This window comes from Triticum aestivum, chromosome 6A, assembly GCF_018294505.1.
Source record: "Triticum aestivum cultivar Chinese Spring chromosome 6A, IWGSC CS RefSeq v2.1, whole genome shotgun sequence".
Taxonomy (NCBI): domain Eukaryota; kingdom Viridiplantae; phylum Streptophyta; class Magnoliopsida; order Poales; family Poaceae; genus Triticum; species Triticum aestivum.
In genome coordinates, this window is record NC_057809.1 from 377,072,090 (window position 1) to 377,093,115 (window position 21,026).

Consider the following 21,026-nt stretch of genomic DNA (forward strand, 5'->3'; position numbering starts at 1 on the left):
CTATGCTCAAACTTGACAGGGTTATATTACCCATGTCATGCATGTTGTCTTGCATTGCTTAGTTTTTACATCATATATGGATTGCCATCTGCTTACTTGCTTACTATATAAATCATATATTTGAATTATATCATGCGTCATGTTTACATACACAACATCTATCTGAATTATGGCATGGCAACCCATTTAATAAAGACATCATATAGTTATATCATCTCATCCTGTTTAGTGTTTACAGTCATCATATTTTGAATTATGTCATTCTATCCGGGAATTATATCATGCTATCATGTTTCCATAGGCGGCATGTATGTGAATTATGGCATGCCAACCTATTTAATAAACACATTATATAGTTATATCATGTCATCTTGTTTACATAGTCATCATATTTTGAATTATGTCTTTCCATATTTTTTAGTTAGCCATCATAATGTGAAATTGTGTCATGCTACCCTGTTTAGTTAGCCATCATATATGGGAAATTGTGTCATGCTATCCTGTTTGGTTAGACAACATAAATGTGAATTATTTCATGCCCTCTTTTATTCCTCACTATCCATTGCACCTATTTATCATACAATGTCTATACATTCAATTACTTTTCTTGTTTATCAGCCATTTGAATTGGAGAGGGTGATGGCAGTATCTAAGGGAGTAACAGCACAGTCTTCAGAAAAGATAGTGCTACCAGTTGATGTAGATAGAACCACGGTTGTACTTGACCAATAACCAGCCCCACCACACATAACCCGGACTCTCGCAGACTGTACCCCTACCTAGTTGGACAAAGAACCAGCTACACCCCTTCTAACCCCAACCCTAGCAGATAGTAACCTAGTTCCAGTTGACACAACACTGTCTCCATCACAGAGCACCCAAACACGAGCAGTTAGTAAGGGAACTGCAGTGCCCAAAGCATGAGGACCACCACTCCGAATCCCAACTCAACACTTAAAGGAGAAGAAGAATTGTTCTCAGGTCAGGTTCTATAGCTATCACTACAAAAAAATACACTTCCGTGATGATACGTGTTTTTCACAGTAGGTCGCGTTTTTTGTCATGCATGTACATCCATGACAAATTTATGATAGAATCAAGATAGTCATACCTGTGTTGTCGTAGAAGTGTTCCATGACATTACCAAAATTATCATCACGGAAGTGTCCACTTCCGTGACGATAAATCGCGCATCACAGAAGTGCTTTCATCAAGGGTGACCGACACGTGGCATCTATCGTAACGGAACGCCATTAAGCTATTGGGTCGGGTTTTGGATCCGATAACCCGTTAACAGCACCGACCAATGGGGATTTTCCACGTGTAAAATCATCATTGGCTAGAGGAAACACGTGTCGGCTCATCGTTGGGACAGATGTCATCCACTCACTGGACAGGAGGCGCCTATCATAGGTCGACACGTGGAACGGCCCAACAGTGGCCCATTCCGGTGAAAAAGGCCGGCCCAGTAAAAATTAGCAGGCCAACCCATATAAGGCCTACTTGTGTCAGGTCCATTTAAGCCCATGGCCCATACGAGATGTGCCAATTTGGCCCGTTAAAGATTTGATACCATTGCAGCCCATCGTCAATTCGATCCCGTTAACAGCCCGCTATATATTTGGGCTCAATATCGGCCCGATGAGATTTTGGCCTGTTAACAGCCCATTTAATGGATGGGCCAATTTTGAGGATGTACATCTTTCGGCCTTTTAGCGACCCATTTAAATGTTGGGCTAATTTCCGGCCCTGTGTGTCTTTCAACCTGTTGACGGCCCATAAATTTGATGGGCCATTTGTAGTCGGACCTGAGTTTCGACCTTTTAGCGGCCCATTTAAGTGCTGGGCCAATTTCTGGCCCGGTGTCAATTTCAGCCTATTGACGGCTCATAAATCAGTTGGGCCAATTGTAGTCGGACCTGAGTTTTGGCCTTTTAGCGACCCATTTAAGTGTTGGGCCAATTCCCGGCCTTGTGTGCCTTTCGGCCTGTTAACGGACCATAAATGAGTTGGGCCATTTGTAGTCGGACCTTAGTTTTGGCCTCTTAACGGCCCATGCCCTTCATGGTCCAATACCAGCCCAGTTTCTCTTTCGGCCTGCTAAAGGCCCACAACATAGTTGGGCCATTTACAATACAACCTGACTTTCGGCCTCTTAGCGGCCCATGCTCTTCATGGTCCAATACAAGCCCGCTGTCTCTTTCGGCCTGCTAAAGGCCTACAGTATAGTTGGGCCATATGTAGCCCAAACTTAGTAACGACCTGTTAACGGCCCGTGAAATAAATTGGGGCCACCTGTTGCCCGCTTCGATGTCGGCCTGTTAACGACCCGGGAGGTTAGAGGGCCGACCATTAACTTTCGGCCTAGTAACGACCCATTAACTTAATGGGCCCACTAAAGTTTGTTCATGTCTTTAGGACAAATTAGATAATTTGAGCCCATTACGACGAGCAAAGGTACGGCATACAGGGAATAACGTTGCACATCCAGAATATATTATAGGAAATTACATCCATAGGGCAATCAAAGATTGGTGCCAGTGCAAATAAATGAGCAGAACCTAACCATCTACAACGTCACAATCTGCAACCTCAGCACAGATGACGCCCATAAGCATGTGGGCAAGTTCTTGATGCTTCGCCATGCTGTCTCTGAAAACATTGATCAGTTGTTGTGTCGCACGACTCTGCACCTCTGATTCATCCACCATTTCCATCATTTCTTCAGTCATTAATCGGTTCACAAACATACATTTATTCCGTCGCATTCGAGACAGAGGATACTGAACAGATTCAGATGGCGATTTTGGCAGGCTTGTATTATTGATAGTGGAGAGTGTCTTGACCACTGCATCATAACATAAATTAGGACGGGAACCAAACATATTAATCATGAGTTATTGCCATATTACCTGGCCTAGATTTACTGGAAAGAAACAATGGGGTTGCCTTGCTGTTTTCAGAGTTTGTCTTCTTATCTTCAGCAGCCTGCACAAAATTAACACACTCGCATTGCTATCATTGGCCAAGTCAGATAATAGGAAAGCAACATTGACACAACGAATGTTTGGGCAACTAGCCTACACCAAATTAACACAATATGGCACAACTATCATCAGCCAGGTAAGGTAATACGAAAGCAACATTGACACAATGAATGAATGGGCAACCAGAGAAGCACTACAATTCAGTAATGTGCGTGATATGAGATAGCACATTCATGCAGCTCAGTACGCAAAGCTACCAGGTACTTTTCCTTACAAAAATCAACATTGGCGCCTTTAACATTTTGCTACAACTAATTTTAGGTCAGATAAAGGTTAGATTCAGGCCGATTAACAAAATACATGCTGATGTAAAAATATAGTGATATACAAGAGGTACTTACATCAGCACTGGAGCACAAAGAATTCCCGCAAGATATTTTCCTTGAATACGATCCCAATGGAGGAAGTCTTGTATCGTTTAACCTTATTTTCTAAAAGAGAGACGGGTAAGAAACATGTAGAAAATATGATCAGAATGGTATAAAATTTCATGATGCGAGGATACGCACGCGCTTCTTAGAATGGAGTTGACATTCTTTTGCTGGACTGGAGCGGACTAGTTCTTTGGCCACTGGAATCTGCTTATTATCAGTGGGAGTTGGGTTTCTCTGTGCTGGAGTAGTATCTATGAAAAATGGAGTTGGTTTATTATCTCCTAGCGATTGCATCTTTTGCAAAGACCTGGTTTGTAACCCTTCAGATTCTAACGTAGCCACCTTCCCCTTGCATGCCTTATATAGAAGAATGGTGATTCAGTTATAAAACATGCTACAACAGAGATGGAATAGGTACTGAAGAATAGAAAGGCATGACATATTGACATGTATTCACTCCATCTGGAAATAAATGGATGGGTCTAGGCGTATTTTAGTTCTAGATACATCCAGTTTTATCCATTTCTGCGACATTTAATCCGGACGGAGGGAGTATGATGTAAGAGCTAGGGATACGACAGGACAACACAGTAAAAAAACACTGAAAAACCCACTGCAGAACCAAAGTATTCAAACCCACTAGTATGATATAGTACCCTCATGCAGCTCAGGATGCAAAACTACCAGGCAGTTTTCCTTCCAAAAATCAACATTGTGGCCTTTAATCATACATTTTGCTACAACTAAATTTAGATCAGATAAAGGTTGGATTCACGCCGATTAACAAAATACATGCTGATGTAAAAATATAGTGATATACAACAGGTACTTACATCTACATTGGAGCATAGAGAATTCCTGCAAGAATCTTTCCTCATAAATGATACCATTGCAGAAAATCTTCTATCTGCTAAGCTTATTTTCTAAAAGAGAAATGGGTAAGAAACATGTAGAAAATATGATCAGCATGCTATAAAATTTCATGATGCAAGGATACGCACACGCTTCTTAGAATTGAGTTGACATATTTTTGCTGGACTGGAGTGGACTAGTTCTTTGGCCACTGGAATCTGCTTATTATCAGTGGGAGTTGGGTTTCTTTGTGCTGGAGCAGTATCTATGAAAAATGGAGTTGGTTTATTATCTCCTGGCGTTTGGACCTTTTCCAAAGACCTGGTTTGTAACCCTTCATATTCTAACATAGCCATCTTCCCTTGCATGCCTTATATTGAAGAATGGTGATTCAGTTATAAAACATGCTACAGCAGAGATGGAATAGGTACTTAAGAATAGAAAGGCATGACATATTGACATGTATTCCCTCCATCTGAAAAAAAATGGATGGGTCTAGGCGTATTTCAGTTCTAGATACATCCTTTTTTCTCCATTTCGGCAACATGTAATCCGTAAGGAGGGAGTATGGTGTAAGAGCTAGGGATACGACAGGACAACACAGCAAAAAAACACTAGTTGAATGTAAAACTGTATGCTAGCAGAATACGTACAGAAATAACTAAGGCACCATACACGTGTATGATTGGGAAAATAAGATGGCACTACAACAAAGCACTAGAACAACACTTCAATGTAAAAAAACATGGTATGGTAGACAGATGAAGTACATACTGATGAATAACAATGCATAAGATATTCAGAAGCATGATGTCCAAATTAAGCAGATGGCATTGCGATAGAGTAGAATGAAAGTACTTGAATTTGAAAACATGTTATCATGAATGGAATAGGTACTGAAAAACAGGAAGGCATGACATATTTACATGCATGATCAGCATGCTAAGCACATGGCATTGCAACATAGTAGATACACTCCAGGACATTATATGCATGTTGTACCCATATCACAGGCCAAGTTAGAGCAAGGACCTTGTGGGGTGAAGAGGAATCATCATCTTTCTGCAAATCTTCTAAAGAACTGCCTTTACATGTTCTATCATATTGGGTATCATTGACATCAAGTTTATTGGCCTTTACATTGCTCCGTGAGGTTCTTGTGGATATATCAGTGTGTGCAATTATATCTGACATGCATGGAAGACAACTAGTAGTTAGATTTATGTAATGAGTGCCTGTAGGAGACGACATAAATAGTAGGACTGGGGTTAACTAGCAGCAACAGGTCTCATAAACTAAAGGGAGAACACAAATGAAAGCTACAGAATATGTATCGTTTGTACTCGAGATTAACTAGATGGCACACAAAAGTATTAAAGAACAACATAGGAAATACTAGAAGTGGTATAATACTATAATCACCAGCCTGTGGGATAGCATTGGCTGATGGATGATAACTATGGAACAGTGTTACCTAAAGAACAAGTATCTTAGCTGAACTATGGAAACAGCGTTAACTCCTGAACAAGACCCGTAAGAGATCAGCATGAATATACAGTGAAATGTGATGATCTATTTTCCATGCTTAGGTGAATAACAAAGCCATAAATGTTGCACACAAGTAAGATGAGGGTACAACCTATCTGGCTGCCATCCATAGGAGTGAGCATCTTGTGCTGACTTGTCGATGGCCCTGCAGTTGTTGTGGTTGTGCATGTCGGGCATGCGCATTTGATGCAGTGAACTGTTGAGTGGGGACTATAGATCCCTTCTGGTGTATGCTTCCCTTGTTGGAGCAGCTGCGGTGAGTCGGAAGACGGTGTGTCTGAAGATGCAGATAACGCATAATGTTAAGAACGACATATCTCTTTGATCTTAAGAAATACACTAAGAGATCAACAGCAAGGTACGAGAGTGGTCACACGTCTGTTGACTGAAGACTAAATTGGGGTCACACGATTTTATTTTATTTTGGTTCTATCCGATCTACGCCGGATGGCTGGCCGTCTTGTGCCTCCCGGCTGACACTGTTCGGAATCTTCCCCGAAGAGCCAGCGACCAACGATAGAGCAGCCTGCCTCCACAGTCCATGGCCCCGGCCAAAACCCCGCTCCCCGCCCCACCGCACTGCCGTGGTTGCGTCGCCCCCGGGCCAATCCACAAAGACTCCCCGTCATCCAGATCCGGCGGCGGCAGTACCTTCAACCCACGCAACTCTAAAATATAGCCATCTAAGCACTGCTTCCACGGCGAACTTTGCGGCCTCGCACCCTTATGTTAGACACTAGCCAACCGACAGCCTAGGAGCTCCACCGCCTCAAGGGGTGCTGCTTCCCATTGCAAATCGATTGGCCCAGAATAAAAATTCAGACAACTGACGCCTAAATAAAGTGATTTGAGATGAGGGTGCGACCTATCTAGCGGCATGGTGAAGTAGGCAGGTCCAGCTGTCGAGTTAGTGAGGCCGGCGCGGTTGCGGTGGTGACCGGCGGCAGAGAAAGAGTGATGTCGCGATGGTCGACGGCTACGCCGAAGCAGCGCCAGGACTCTGGACGGATCCGAAGTTGGAGCCGCTCCGGCGCCGTGAACAACAGCGGGGGTGAATCGGCTCCGGTACGGTTCACGCGGCCGTCGTCGAGGCAGCACTAGCAGCACGGAGTAAGAGGCACACGACCCAGTGCACAACGGCAAATGGACAGCGTCTTCGGCATTAGGGAGGAGGGCGGCTATGAAATTGGTGCGGTGGGGGCGCCATGGAGGTGGGGCTGAGGTTTCGCGGCTCGGGAGAAGGGAGCTTCCTAGAGAGAAGGTGATTTGGCGCCCACGAGGTATGAATGGGGGCGGGCAGGGGAAATTGGGAGGGGAGTGGAACCATGTCTTACGGACGCATTTGTCTGAAATGTGAGGGGGAGTTACAGTTCTACCCTTGCCTATAGGCTTCTCGGCTTGGGTCTGTGTACTGAGGGTCGGGGATAGTAGAGTAACTTTGCTTCTCTGGGCGGGAGAGATTTCGGGTGAGGAGGGCGTGTTTTGAACTATAGTGGGCGCGAGAGATTTCGGGCGAGGAGAGCGTGTTTTGAAATAGTGGGCGCGAGCTATTTCGGGCGAGGAGAGCGTGTTTTGCCAACCATGGTTTATGAATTATTCGGCACATGTCATTTCGGCCGAGGAAAAGGCGCGCTTGGATGAAGTTACGAACCTACCCTCGATGTACAACCGGCACATTGATGCGTGTCCCGCATAGGACAGTAATTTCGTGTCTCCCATTTATTTGCTCGGGCGAATTCCACCGAGCAGAGAGGGTGTTTAACGGTTCGTTCAAATTTTGGGAGAACGAGCATCCACGTCTACCTTACCAAGTCGTTTCAGATGAAATTTTGAAATATTAGCTTGCCACTTCTTTTTTAGATGGAGAGATGATGCTCGGGAGTAATGTGTTTTTACATGCTCGTTGCTAGCGATTTATTATTTACTATATGACAAATACTTGTCCCACTCAAAAACGCGAATCAAACCCAAAATGAAATATCTCGATTCAATGAAATAGCTCGTTCAGTAGGTCAAAATAGTGAACTAAATCCAAAATTGAACACCTCAATCGAGTAGCATGGTGTGCAGTATTATAGTACTCCATGAACATGTTGAAAGTCAAATTAATGAACTTGTTTGATATACGCATATATCCATTCATGTGTGGATTGCAGACAACATGTTCTCCAATTTAAATATTTGAATGCAAGTTTATATCGAAACATGGTTTATATCAGTCTTTGATGCATAAAACGCGACCCCCCCTCTCCCGGACTCCTGTTCTCTCTCTCTCTCTCTCACCGACAATCTTCAATTCTGTCGCACGCATCCGACACAAAAACCTTGTTCGTCCCTCTCCCTTTCTCTCCATCTCTCTCTCTTTGTGTGTGTGCGGGGGGGGGGGGCGGTCTTTCTAGTTCGCATGCATATATACACCATCTATGGGTCTCTCTCGCACACTATGTATGATACTCTAGCTAGTCCAAGCTAGATATCTTGGGTGCACTCATCGTACGCACACAGATTCCTTGGCTCTTTGCCTGTAACTCTCACGCACCACTAAGTCGTCTCGGAGCTCTTCCCCCTCTCTCAAACTCTCCATCCACCTGGGTCACACATACACATGCATATCTCACTCGCACTTGATAGGCCCATCTAAAACTCTATCTCTCCCCCTCGTTCTCTCTCCATCTCACACGCGCGCACACACAATCTCATGCCCAGCTAGCCAAGTATGATGGTCTCTCACTCAATTGTAGGCACACGCAGTCCCCCCTATATGTATATGACTAGCTAATCTTAGTCTCCATCACAAACATGTGCATGGTCTATCTCGATTTCTCTCGGGGCATCTTTCTATCGCGCACGCACTCCCTCGATCTCCCACCCATATACTCCCCTCACGATCTCGACGGGATCTCTCTATCACAAACACACCCTCTCTCCCTCCCCATGCGTCCATGCCATCCATGTGTCCCTCTCGACCTTTGTTCCTTGTTGGCCACACCTCTATTGGACATGTGCTACAGGGGTGTCTCTCTCCGTTGCAAACAATCACACACTAGCTATCTTCGTGTATCTCCTCGCCTCGCATTTCCATCTCGGAGATGCATGCGTGATATGTTCGCATAAGAAACGAAAAAACACACTCTCTCTCTAATTTATCGTTTGTTTTCACTTTCTCTTTCACACACATACTCTTTTTGCACACTTACTCATTCTCCTTCACACGCACTTGATCTGTCTCGACTAAGGCACTCTCCTCGGTCCATAGCATATAGATTTACTGAAAAGTCAAACATCAAAAAGTTTGACCATGTACGTGGAGAAAAATAATTAAATCTAGTACGGCAAACATATACCATTAGATTCACCATGAGATGTAGTTTTGTATGATGTATCTTTGGTATTATAGATATAAATAACATTTGCGTAAACCTGATCAAAGTTTCCAAAGTTTGACTTCTAAAAAATTTACATGCACTGCATTATCGAGCGGACGGAATATCTCTTTCCCCCTCTCAGCTATCTGACGCACCACTCAGCCTTATCGGGGCTCCTCAATCTCTCTCAAACTTTATTGGTCAGTTTGGTTCGTGCCCTGACCCTCATGCCTTGATGGCCGGTACTGCCTGGTGTGGACGTGAGATGTAAAATATTTTTGCCTGGCCAGGCTTGTGTGGTGTTGAAGTGTTTGGTTCATGCCTGGGCCAGGCAAAGCATCAATGTCCCATCAATCAATCCATGCATCAATTATTTAATGCTAATATCCATCCATGTTGTTTTTAGCCTCGTGGCCACATGACCAGGCACGAGCAGGAGTTCGAAATCGGTCGCCTGGGCCAGGCTACTTGCAGTGTCTGGAGTTCAGCCAGGCTAATTAAAGTGCAAGGGAACCCAGGACAGGCGGGCTTTCTTTTTCATAGGGTAGCAACCAAACAAGCATGCATGAAATCCAGTCACAACCCCAGGCCAGGCAAAAGATGCTCAGGATGCAAGCCAAACTTGCCTTATATCTCCTTGGTTCACACATACACATGTCTTGCTTGCGCTATACATATAGACCCATCTAACACTCTCCGCCCTTGTTCTCTCTCCATGTGACACGCACCCCCCTAAGTACCATAATCCCTCAATCCATCATAGGCGCAAGCACCCCCCCTCCTAAGTATGATTATCTCTTACTAGCCAACAGGAACACACGTATTGTCTCCTTCCATCCATACGTCTATCTCGATATCTCTCGGGGCATCTTCTATCGCGCACACACCTTTTCACTTGATCTCCCGCCCATGTAGTCCCATCACGATCTCCAGGGGATCTCTCTATGACAAACATACACTCTCTCCTCCCCATGTCTGCATTTTCTCCGTACGTCTCTCTCGACCTCTCTCCCTTGTTTGTCAGACCCCTCTTGGCCACGTGCTAGGGGTCTTGCTCTCTCGGTTCTAAACAACCACACACTATCTCCTCACCTTGCCTCCGTTGTCGAAGATGCATGCGTGATATGTTTGCATAAGACACGCACACTTTTTCTCTACTTTTATCATGTGTTGTCCATGTCTCTTTCACACACGCACACACACTTTTTTTCACTCACTCACTCTCTCTCTCTCTTGTTAGGGACTCTGTCACGTCCATAAGCATATGGATGTTTTGAAAAGTCAAACCTCAGAAACTTTTGACTAGGTATATGTGGAGAAAAACATTTACATATGGAACGATCATTAGATTCATCACAACATGTACTTACTTCATACTATCATTTACCTTTGGTATTGTAGATATATGTAATTTCTTTATAAACTTGGTCAAAGTTTCAAAAGTTTGACTTAAAAAATGTTGGAACTAAATTATCAAACGGAGGGAGTAGCTCTCTCTCTCTGCTATCTCTCACGGGCCTCCCCTCTCACAAGAACTCTCTATACCAACGGATTATACGCTCACTATGTTAGCGTATAGCTCCGTATATTGTTTAGTTGACCGGTCAACAAATCCATGTGTTGCCTTCTGAGGTCGTGTTCTGTATCTTCGTGTGCTGGCCCATGTGGCAGTGGGTGAAAATAAGTAAACTAGAGGCTCATCTGACACGCGGTGAAGTAAACAAAGTTGAAACCACTCGGGGTAGCACCCCGCACGCTAGTAAATTGAGGGCGCATTGAGGACGAACTTCTTGCGCGTGAAGGACGCACTCGAGCACAATTCACCACTGCGCGGTGGCATGCACAGAAGGACGCACTCGCGCACACCCAGCACACAACACACAACAGCACACGTGTACACCGGCGTCGCCGCTGGTTGAGATGGACGACGAGGTAGCCAACAAGCGGAGGCGGCTCGAGCCAAAACCGCATCCGGCGAGCCTGGACTTCGTCAGTAGCCTCCCCGAGGACACGCTGCTCGTCATCATCGGCCTCCTCCCCACCAAATCTGCCGTGCGGACCGCCCTGCTCTCCCGGCGGTGGCGCCCCCTCTGGCGTTGCGTCCCCCTCAACCTCACCGTCGACAGCTACCTCTGCGACGGGGATTGCAAACGCATGGCCGCAATCTCCAAGATCCTTTCATCGCACCCTGGGCTAGCCAAACGCCTTGACATCCGCATGTTCAGTACCAACTGCAAGGTCCAACCCAAGTTCGATGAGTGGTTCTTATCCCCCGCCCTAGATCAGCTTGAGGAGCTCAGCTTTGAAGCTGGACGATGTCGCTCTCTGCCGCCGTCCGTGCTCCGCCTCACGCCAACGCTGCGCCGCGCCAACTTCAGCTCCTGCTATCTTCCCCAGATTAATGTCGCGCCTGCTCTTCTTCTCCCTCAACGCAAGCTGCTCGACCTCTTTGACGTTGTCATCTCGAAGAAGGCTATGGAGCACCTGGTCCGCAGCTGTACTACGCTTGAGTACCTTCGTCTTGAGAAGATCCACGGGTTCATTAGCCTCCACATCGCCTCGACGAATCTCCGATGGATTTATGTGTCTTGGTGGCCCCGCAACAAGATAGCAATTGGGAAGAGATCACTCCAGCTGTTCCACGTTATGGTCATTGAGAATGCGCCTTTCCTTGAGTGATTGCTTGTATCGGATCTAGAAGGTCCAACAAAAATCAGGGTCATTGACGCGCTGAAATTGACAGCGTTGGTGTACTCGTCTGCCAAATTCTCCTGGTTTACTCTTCTAGTTTTGTAGTATCAAAATTTGACCATAGATTTAACTGACAAAATGTTAATGCATGTCACTAAGAACTATATTGTTGGATTCGTATTTGAACATAATTTCAAATGGTGTAATTTTTAGTGACCTGCATTGGCATTTTCTTAGGTAAATCTATGGTCAAAATTTTATACTAAATACGAGGTAGTATTACCAAAGTGGGCTATGTAGGCCAAAACATGTGCCAAATTCACTTGTGATGCATTTGGCATCAATGCCCCTCCATTGCTCACCTGGTGTCCCAATCTGGATCACCTACTTTGCTCCGGTGCCAAATTAACTCATGCAATGAAAAAACACTACGTGGGAGAGAGAGAGGACTGAGGCAATAAAAAACACTTGTTTGGGAGAGTGAGAGGCTGGTGTAGTTGGTTTGGTTGATTTGTTTATACATGTGGGTCTGTGTGCACAACGGTGCCAACTCTCTCACATCGCGAGAGTGGTGCCAAAATCTTTTGATTTGACATCGATGCGTGTTATGTGGCATACTTTTGTGAAATATGGAATCGGCCACATAGTGGAAGGCAAAAAATGCCCAAGATCTTCACGTGCTCCTAGTTAAATGAGAGGAAACAGAAAGAGAGAGAGAGAGACAGAGAGAGAGAGAGTGAAAAAATATCACTAGCCAGCCAACCCTATCGTATGAGCGAATGATATTGGTACCTCTTGATGACACGGCAATCTTATGCAGCCAGCTGCTCTAATATGTTCTCTTCTTTTGCAGATAAAAAAGACCCGAAAGTGAAAAATGTGCTGCACTATAACAATCTCATCGAATGCCTTGATCTCCATCTTACAAAAATTGATTTGATCGACTACCGAGGCAGCACATCTGAGATTAAATTGGCCAGGTTCTTTGTTCTGGAGGCAAGTGTGCTCAAGGTAATGAGGTTTGGTGTTCTCTGGCGCAACAATGAATGGCGTGCTGATCACCGCAAGCGTCTAAGCCTAAATGACAAAGTCTCCGCAGAAGCTGAATTTGTTTTTGAAACATCAAGTGGCCAGAGACTCGAAAACTTATTTGCCCATTAGTGACTTGTCAGGGCAGTGGATTTTAGTTTGTACGATAATGCTGCATCCACCTAAAGTAACGAAAGTTCTTACATAAACTTCCTAGTAATTCCCTCTTCGTAGGTGCAGCATTACTCCTAACATTTGTAATATCAGTTTGAAACTTGTAATATTGCTGTAGGATCGAAAGTATGTCTAGAGGGGGGGTGATTAGACTACTTGACCAAATAAAAACTTAACATTTTCCCAGTTTTAGTTCTTGGCAGATTTTAGCTATTTTAGGACAAGTCAAGCAATCATCACACAATTCAAGCAAGCATGCAAAGAGTTTATGGGCAGCGGAAAGTAAAGCATGCAACTTGCAAGAATATAAAGGGAAGGGTTTGGAGAATTCAAACGCTATTGGAGACACGGATGTTTTTCCCGTGGTTCGGATAGGTGGTGCTATCCTACATCCACGTTGATGGAGACTTCAACCCACGAAGGGTAACGGTTGCGCGAGTCCACACAGGGCTCCACCCAAGGGCAACGGTTGCGCGAGTCCACACAGGGCTCCACCCACGAAGGGTCCACGAAGAAGCAACCACCCACAAAGGGTCCACGAAGAAGCAACCTTGTCTATCCCACCATGGCCATCGCCCACGAAGGACTTGCCTCACTAGCGGTAGATCTTCACGAAGTAGGCGATCTCCTTGCCCTTACAAACTCCTTGGTTCACTCCACAATCTTGTCGGAGGCTCCCAAGTGACACCTAGCCAATCTAGGAGACACCACTCTCCAAGAAGTAACAAATGGTGTGTAGGTAATGAACTCCTTGCTCTTGTGCTTCAAATGATAGTCTCCCCAACACTCAACTCTCTCTCATAGGATTTAGATTTGGTGGAAAGAAGATTTGAGTGGAAAGCAACTTGGGAAGGCTAGAGATCAAGATTCATATGGTAGGAATGGAATGTCTTGATCTCAACACATGAGTAGGTGGTTCTCTCTCAGAACAAATGAGTTGGAATGATGTGTGTGTTCTGATGGCTCTCCCACTTAATGAGAAAGAGGTGGAGGGGTATATATAGCCTCCACACAAAATCCAACCGTTACACAGTTTTCCAATCTCGGTGGGACCGAATAATAAACTCGGTCTGACCGAAATAGTAAACCTAGTGACCGTTAGGAATTTCGGTGGGACTGACATGCAACTCGGTAGGACCGATTCGGTTAGGGTTTGGGCATAACGTAATCTCGGTGAGACCGATTACACAAACTCGGTGAGACCGAATTTGGTAATTAGCTAACCAGAGAGTTGGTCAGGCAAACTCGGTGGGACCGATTTGCTCTTTCGGTGAGACCGAGTGGAACTCGGTGAGACTGAAAAGTTACAAAGGGGAAACACTGAGTTTACATTGCAATCTCGGTGGGACCGATTCGCTCTTTCGGTGGGACCGAAAAGTTACGAAAGGGAAACAGAGAGTTTGCAACCCCATCTCGGTGGGACCGAGATCCTTATCGGTAGAACCGAATTGCTAGGGTTTGGCATGGCTAATGACAAGTGAAACTCGGTGGCGCCGGATAGGAAGAATCGGTAGGACCGAGTTTGGCTTAGAGTTTAGGTCATATGTGGATATGGGAAAGTAGTTGAGGGTTTTTGGAGCATATCACTAAGCACATGAAGCAAGAGGCTCATTAAGCAACACCTCATCCCTCCTTAATAGTATTGGCTTTTCCTATCAATGTGATCTTGGATCACTAAAATATAAAATGAAGAGTCTTGAGCTTTTGAGCTTGAGCCAATCCATTGTCCTTAGCATTTTGAGGGTTCCACTTTCACATCCATGCCATGCCAATCATTGAGCTTTCCTGAAATAATTATCTTGGAATAGTATTAGCTCAATAAGCTATATGTTGTTATGAATTATCAAAACCACCTAGGGATAGTTGCACTTTCAATCTCCCCATTTTTGGTAATTGATGACAACATATAGATCAAAGCTTCGACAAAAGATAATGAGCATGAAATATATCGTCGCTTTGAGAAGTATGTGATAAGTAAGAGCTCCCCCTAAATTTGTGCATATTTAAAATTTGCTTTAGACTGCAAATGCACAAAGAGTTAGAGTCATGGGTTACTCTTCCATGTCACATACATCTTGGTGGAGCGCTCAAAATGATAAGAATGAAATACATGCACTCATCACCAATAGTGAATGATCACAAACGATAGATAGAATGGTAATATTTAAGCAAGCATTAAGCAAACATTAAGTGTAGCTTATGATCAAACACATGATCATCGATGTCTCACAAGCATAAGGACGTAGTATCAAGCACTCAAAAGCAGAAAAGGTTCGAAAAACCACCAAATGAAGCAAGAGAGAAAAGCAACACACTCTCTCTCGAAGCCTATGATCTATACATCTTCTCCCCCTTTGGCAACAAGTTACCAAAAAGTTCCTAGAAAATGCATAGTGCTAAATCGACGCTCAGGCTTGATCTCCAGGTGGTGGTGGAGTCCGGATCACTCCAAGGACGAAGGCTTCTGTAGATGTTGAAGTAGTCGCTGGAGTTTGAGCTGAGGTAGACGCTGGAGCTGAGGCCGTAGCTGGTGCTGAAGTAGTGGCTCTGGTGTCAGCAACTGGCAGTGCAGACGACCTCGGACCTCGTGGCACTCTAGAAAATGCTTGAGTCGTGGTCCTGCCTCTCCTCTCATTCATGTCCTCCTGGAGCTGCTCCACTGCAGACTGTACTTCTGTTACCTTGACGTCCAAGTCATAGAACTTCTGTTCCATGATCCTCTCTAGGCTCCGCTGATTTTTAGTGAGGTTTGCCAAACTTTGCTCAATTCTCAGCGTGGATGCAATCAAGTAACTGAGCTGCTCTTTCTTGGTCTTCAAGAAATAGTCAGATGCCTCCTCTTGAGTAGGCATCCTGGCAGCTTTTTCCTTCTTCGCCTTCTCCTTCTTTGCGTATGCTTGTGCAGATGATGGCTCGTTCTCAGTCATGACAACTTCATTGTCCTCGAAATCTGGACGGATGGGCAGGTGTTCCTTATCCAACAAATATACGCCCGTGCCCATCTTGGAGTTGATGAGCTCCTGAATCTGAGGGGCATATCCACAGCTCCTCTTCTGATCTGCAGCTGTCCTCTTAACGGTTTCCACAATGAGACTCATGACCTTGAATTTTGGAGGCACATCAAACACATGTAGAAAATTGATCGCGTGACCTCTGATCATCTTGTGATCTCCAGATTTGGGTAGTAGAGTGTGCCTAAGGATCCAGTTGATCGTAGGCAATCCTGATAGTAGATAATGCACTAAGCCAAACTTGAATGTGTCAAGTGCTTCATTGGGGATCTCCTTGTACATGTTGGACATTGAGTTATGATCCATTTTCTTCTTGGCATAGATATCCAAGTCCTCATCTTGCTCTTCTGAGGCATTAATGATCCGTGCCCACTCAGCCACTGTAGATTGGTACTTTGTACCCTCAAACATCCATGTGATCCTCCCATCTGGATAAAAGTGTGCCGTGGAGTAGAACTGCATGATAAGTTCCTCATTCCACTTTGTGAGCTTCTGCCCAACAAAGTCAGCTACTCCACAAGCACTAAAGATGTCAAATACTCCAGGACAGTGCTCCTCATTCTCCTTGATATATGTCCAGTCAACCCATCGCATATCACAGACAATGGGCTTCTTATCTAGCAGCACCGTCTCATAGAAATCCTGCTGCTCCTTGGTGTGAAACCTATAGTCCACGGCAGTCCTTCTCCTTGAAGCATATGGGTCTGCTTCTCTCCACTTCCTGAGCCCTGAGTCTCTCCTGAGCTTCATATCCTCAGCCACAGGATGAGCATCGTTGTGGTCTGGGATCTTGGGCTTGAGCTTCCGAAGGACATTCTCTTCCTCATCCTCAGCAACAGTCTCAGGCACTGGGGCCTTGTTCTTCTCAGCTGCAGGAATGCTCCGTGTGTTCCTCTTGGGCTTTGGCTTAGATGCAGCTTTAGGTTCTTCCTTGGGCTTGGATGCAGCTCCCCCTGACCTTATGGCATCTCCCATAAGTTTGGCTGCTTTGGGCGCTGGTGCAGCTGCCTCTTCTTCCTCTTCCTCTTCTACCATGATGGAGGCTCTCCCAAGCACTTTGGCTACGGTCTTCTTTACCCTCTCTTTCCTTTTCTTGCTCTTAGCAGCAATGGGCTCAATGGGAGCAGGTGCAGGCTTCTCAGTTGAAGCTCTAGCCTTTGACATTGGCTGCCTGCCTGCTGGCCTCTTGACTTTCAGTCCTGGCTTTGAGCCTTGAGCTGGCTCAACTCTCTTGGAGGTGGCCTCTTCCTCTGCCACATAGTCCTCATCTTCTGAGTTTGAAGTTTTCTTCTTCCTTTGTCTCGTGGCAGCCTTTGGCAAATTGCTAGGAGTGCTCCTGCTGCCTTCATCAGATGAACTGGAGGGACTAGTGCCTTCACTCATGACCACTTGCTGCTCTGACAGATTCTGGCTATCACTCTGGTCTGACATGCTGTAAACTGACTGCTGACCCTATGAATAGATTATAGAAGAGATAGATTGGATGAGCATCACAAAAAGCAGAGATTTTTGCAAAAAGAATGATCCAAAAACATAGTTTTAGTTTCCCACTGAAATCATCTCGGATCTACCGATTTTCAAACTCGGTGATACCGAAGCAGTTTTGGAACCTAAACTAGTGAACTCGGTAGGACCGAGTCACAGTTCGGTGGCACCGAGACTGCTAGGGTTTCACTGAATTCAAAAATCGGTCGCACCGATAAGTTATTCTCGGTCAGACCGAGTTTCACTTGTGCAATGGCAAAAGCCAGATCGGTGGGACCGAGTTTTTCAACTCGGTGGGTCCGAGATGGTTTCGGCGGAAACCTAACCCTAAAATTTTAGAATTAAACCTAATCTACGAGCGTTTTGACTGGATAGAAGTGTTTCAATCGTGGCAAGAATCATGATGATCACAATGTGCTAGGAATCAGATTGAGGAATACCACAAAGATCAAGTCCATACCCTAGTTTGGCGTGGACTTGCTATGGCGGCAACGACGGGGCAGAAATCCGTTGATGGCGGCGGAGACCAGCGACAGGAGGCTGCTGGCGGCGAGGAGACGATCCGGAGACCTCGAGGGCAGAGCAGGCTATCGCGCGGGCGAAGAGGTTTTGGAGAAATTTCCAAAATTCTGCCCGTGACTATATATAGCCCGACCCTGTCGGTGTGACCGAGTGGAACAACTCGGTGGCACCGAGATTCATAACTGCGTGCAGTTACTGAAACTCGGTGAGACCGAAAGGTTCAAATCGGTTGCACCGAGATTGAAAACTTAGATCAACTTAATGATCTCAGTAGGACCGAAAGTGGAGTATCGGTCAGACCGAGAATCATAAAGAGGTTTTGGAAGTTTAAGTCTGTGATGAATCGGGGACTCCGAGCGCTCCTCACACAGAGTGGTTCGAATCTGACTTGATCAAATTTTGTGATGCAGCATGAATAGAGTTTGAGACGAGAAAAGCATAGATAGCTAGAGGAGGTTCTTAGGCATTCTTGTCCATCCACTTGGCAATAAAGCCGAACAATCAAAGCAACAAGTGGATGTCCTCGAATGAGTAAAATATGCAACCATCATGCTCACACAATAAGATGGCAAATGAAATATGTGGCAAGACATGCACAACCAATTCTAGCATCTATCAAGCAATTTGCGATGACTAGGTCATCTATATATGAGTATATTGACTTAGAAGTCAAGTGAGAACACTTGATCGTAGGTCATACTCATCGTTTAAGCTCAAGTGGGGTTACCACTTTTACATAAAGCATTGTTGTGTTCACATCTTTAGACTTGCTTTAGCTCAAGTCTTAGAGTAAAGCTCCACCTAGATGTGATATCCCCCTAAGAGGGATGAACTAACCTTGGGTTTTGTCGATGATGACTTCATGTAGACATTGAAGATGTGGATGCTCAATGTTGATGTAGATCTCTTGGAGCTATCCGTTTGAGTGAATTGCACTTTCAATACCTACATGGGTTAGTCCCACAAGGAACAAACAAGGATATCCATAGACATAGAGTGATGCACACAAAAGATGATGTCCATGAGAACTTTTTAGGTTACCTTGTCCCTTGTCTTACCAATAAGAGGGTTTGTGACTCCTTGAACTAGTGCAAGATGTGGAAGTTGATTGCACTTGTTCTTGCCAAAATGATAAGAGTGAAGTATGTTGGCGGAGTCACCCTCAAGAACTCTCTAGTTCTTCTTCTTTTGGATCCACATCATCTTGATGGGAATCCTTGGAGTTGTAGTCATACTTGATGAAGTTGAACTTGAAGTAGTCTTCGGAATCCACTTGACTAAGGTCTTAGGAGCTTCTTCAAATGCATCAATTTCCTCTTGAAGCTTGTCCTTGCCTTTTTGCTCGTAGTCTTGTGGTGGAAGATCATCTTGAGCTTGTGTCCCCTTGAAAGAAGTATACTTCTCTTGTTGAGGGACAAACTTTGTCCTAGGGTATTGATCTTCTTCCCATTCAACTCCATTGGCATTGAACTTTCGTTCAAAACCAACACCTTGATTCTTTCGGTGCATTCCTTGCTTGCGCACAATTTCCTCGAATTGCTTACTCCCGGCAAGGCTTTTGTACACTCCTTTCTCTATAATTCCCTTCAATAAGCTATTTTCTTGCTCAAGTGTAACTTGGCTAAGAGAATCATTAGTGGAATCAAGAGAACTACTAGAAGCAACAATATTGGATTTAGCATGATCATTGTTACTACTAGCGGAAGAATCTTTCTTGTTAGATTTGACTTGAGGCATGTAAGTGGATAAGAGTAAACGCTTGGCAATGTAAGAAGAACTTTTCTTGCGGAGATCTTCATTGATTGCCTTTAAGAACTCATGCTCTTGCTCAAGATTGAGCTTTTCAAAGTGTAGCTTCTCATGAGCTCTTAAAAGTTCTCGATGATCTTCGAAGATAGTGTCATGAGCTAACTTAAGAGTTTTTAGTTCTTTAGTTAGAGCCTCAATCTTCTCCTTATCATTGTCATTCGTTTTATCTTGATTTGCATGATTAATTGATCTTTCATCATAGTATTCATCACTAGAGTTGTCACCAAGCAAATCATCACCTAACAAGTCATCTTCATCACTATCGAAATCAACATACTCGGGGTGTGTTACCTTAGGACCTTTGGCCATGAAGCATCTTCCAATTCCTTCATTTGGTGAGTCAAATATGTCGTAGGAGTTGGTTGACACAAGTGCTAGACCGGCAACACCTTCATCTTGAGTATCTTCGGAGTCGGAGTGATAACTTCTCTCGGAGTGGCTGTCGGAGTCGGAGCCGGATACCCATTCACCAACATGAGCTTGATGTCTTCGTCTTGTGTAGCTCCTTGAGGATTTTTCCTTCCTTTCTGAATCCTTGCTTCTCCATGAGTATCTTCGTTCATAACGATCATCTCTACTCCTTCTCTCTCTTGGTGGTGATCCTTTGCTTCTTCTTTTTGGAGAATCTTCTCTTCTCTTGTAGGGAGCCGTACACTCATTGGAATAGTGTCCGGGTCTTCCACAATTGTAACAGTTTTGCTCTCGACTAGAAGATCTTTTGTCATTGTAGGACCTTGACTTGTAGCTTCTATCTTTGCTTCTACTCTTGTAGAACTTCTTGAAGTTCTTCACCATTAAGCTCAATTCTTCATTGAAGTCTTGTTTCTCACTTGATGATGTAGGGGCTTCACATGAGGCTTTATAGGCACCACTTGACTTGTTGTGAAGTTCCTCTTTATCCTTAAGTGACATCTCATGAGCAACAATTCTTCCAATCACTTCCGTTGGCTTGAGATCTTTGTAATTGGGCATCATTTGGATCAATGTGCACACGGTATCATATTTTCCATCCAAGGCTCTTAGGATCTTCTTGATGATGAATCTATCGGTCATCTCTTCACTTCCTAAGCCGGCAATCTCATTTGTGATGAGAGCAAGCCTAGAGTACATTTCAGCGAC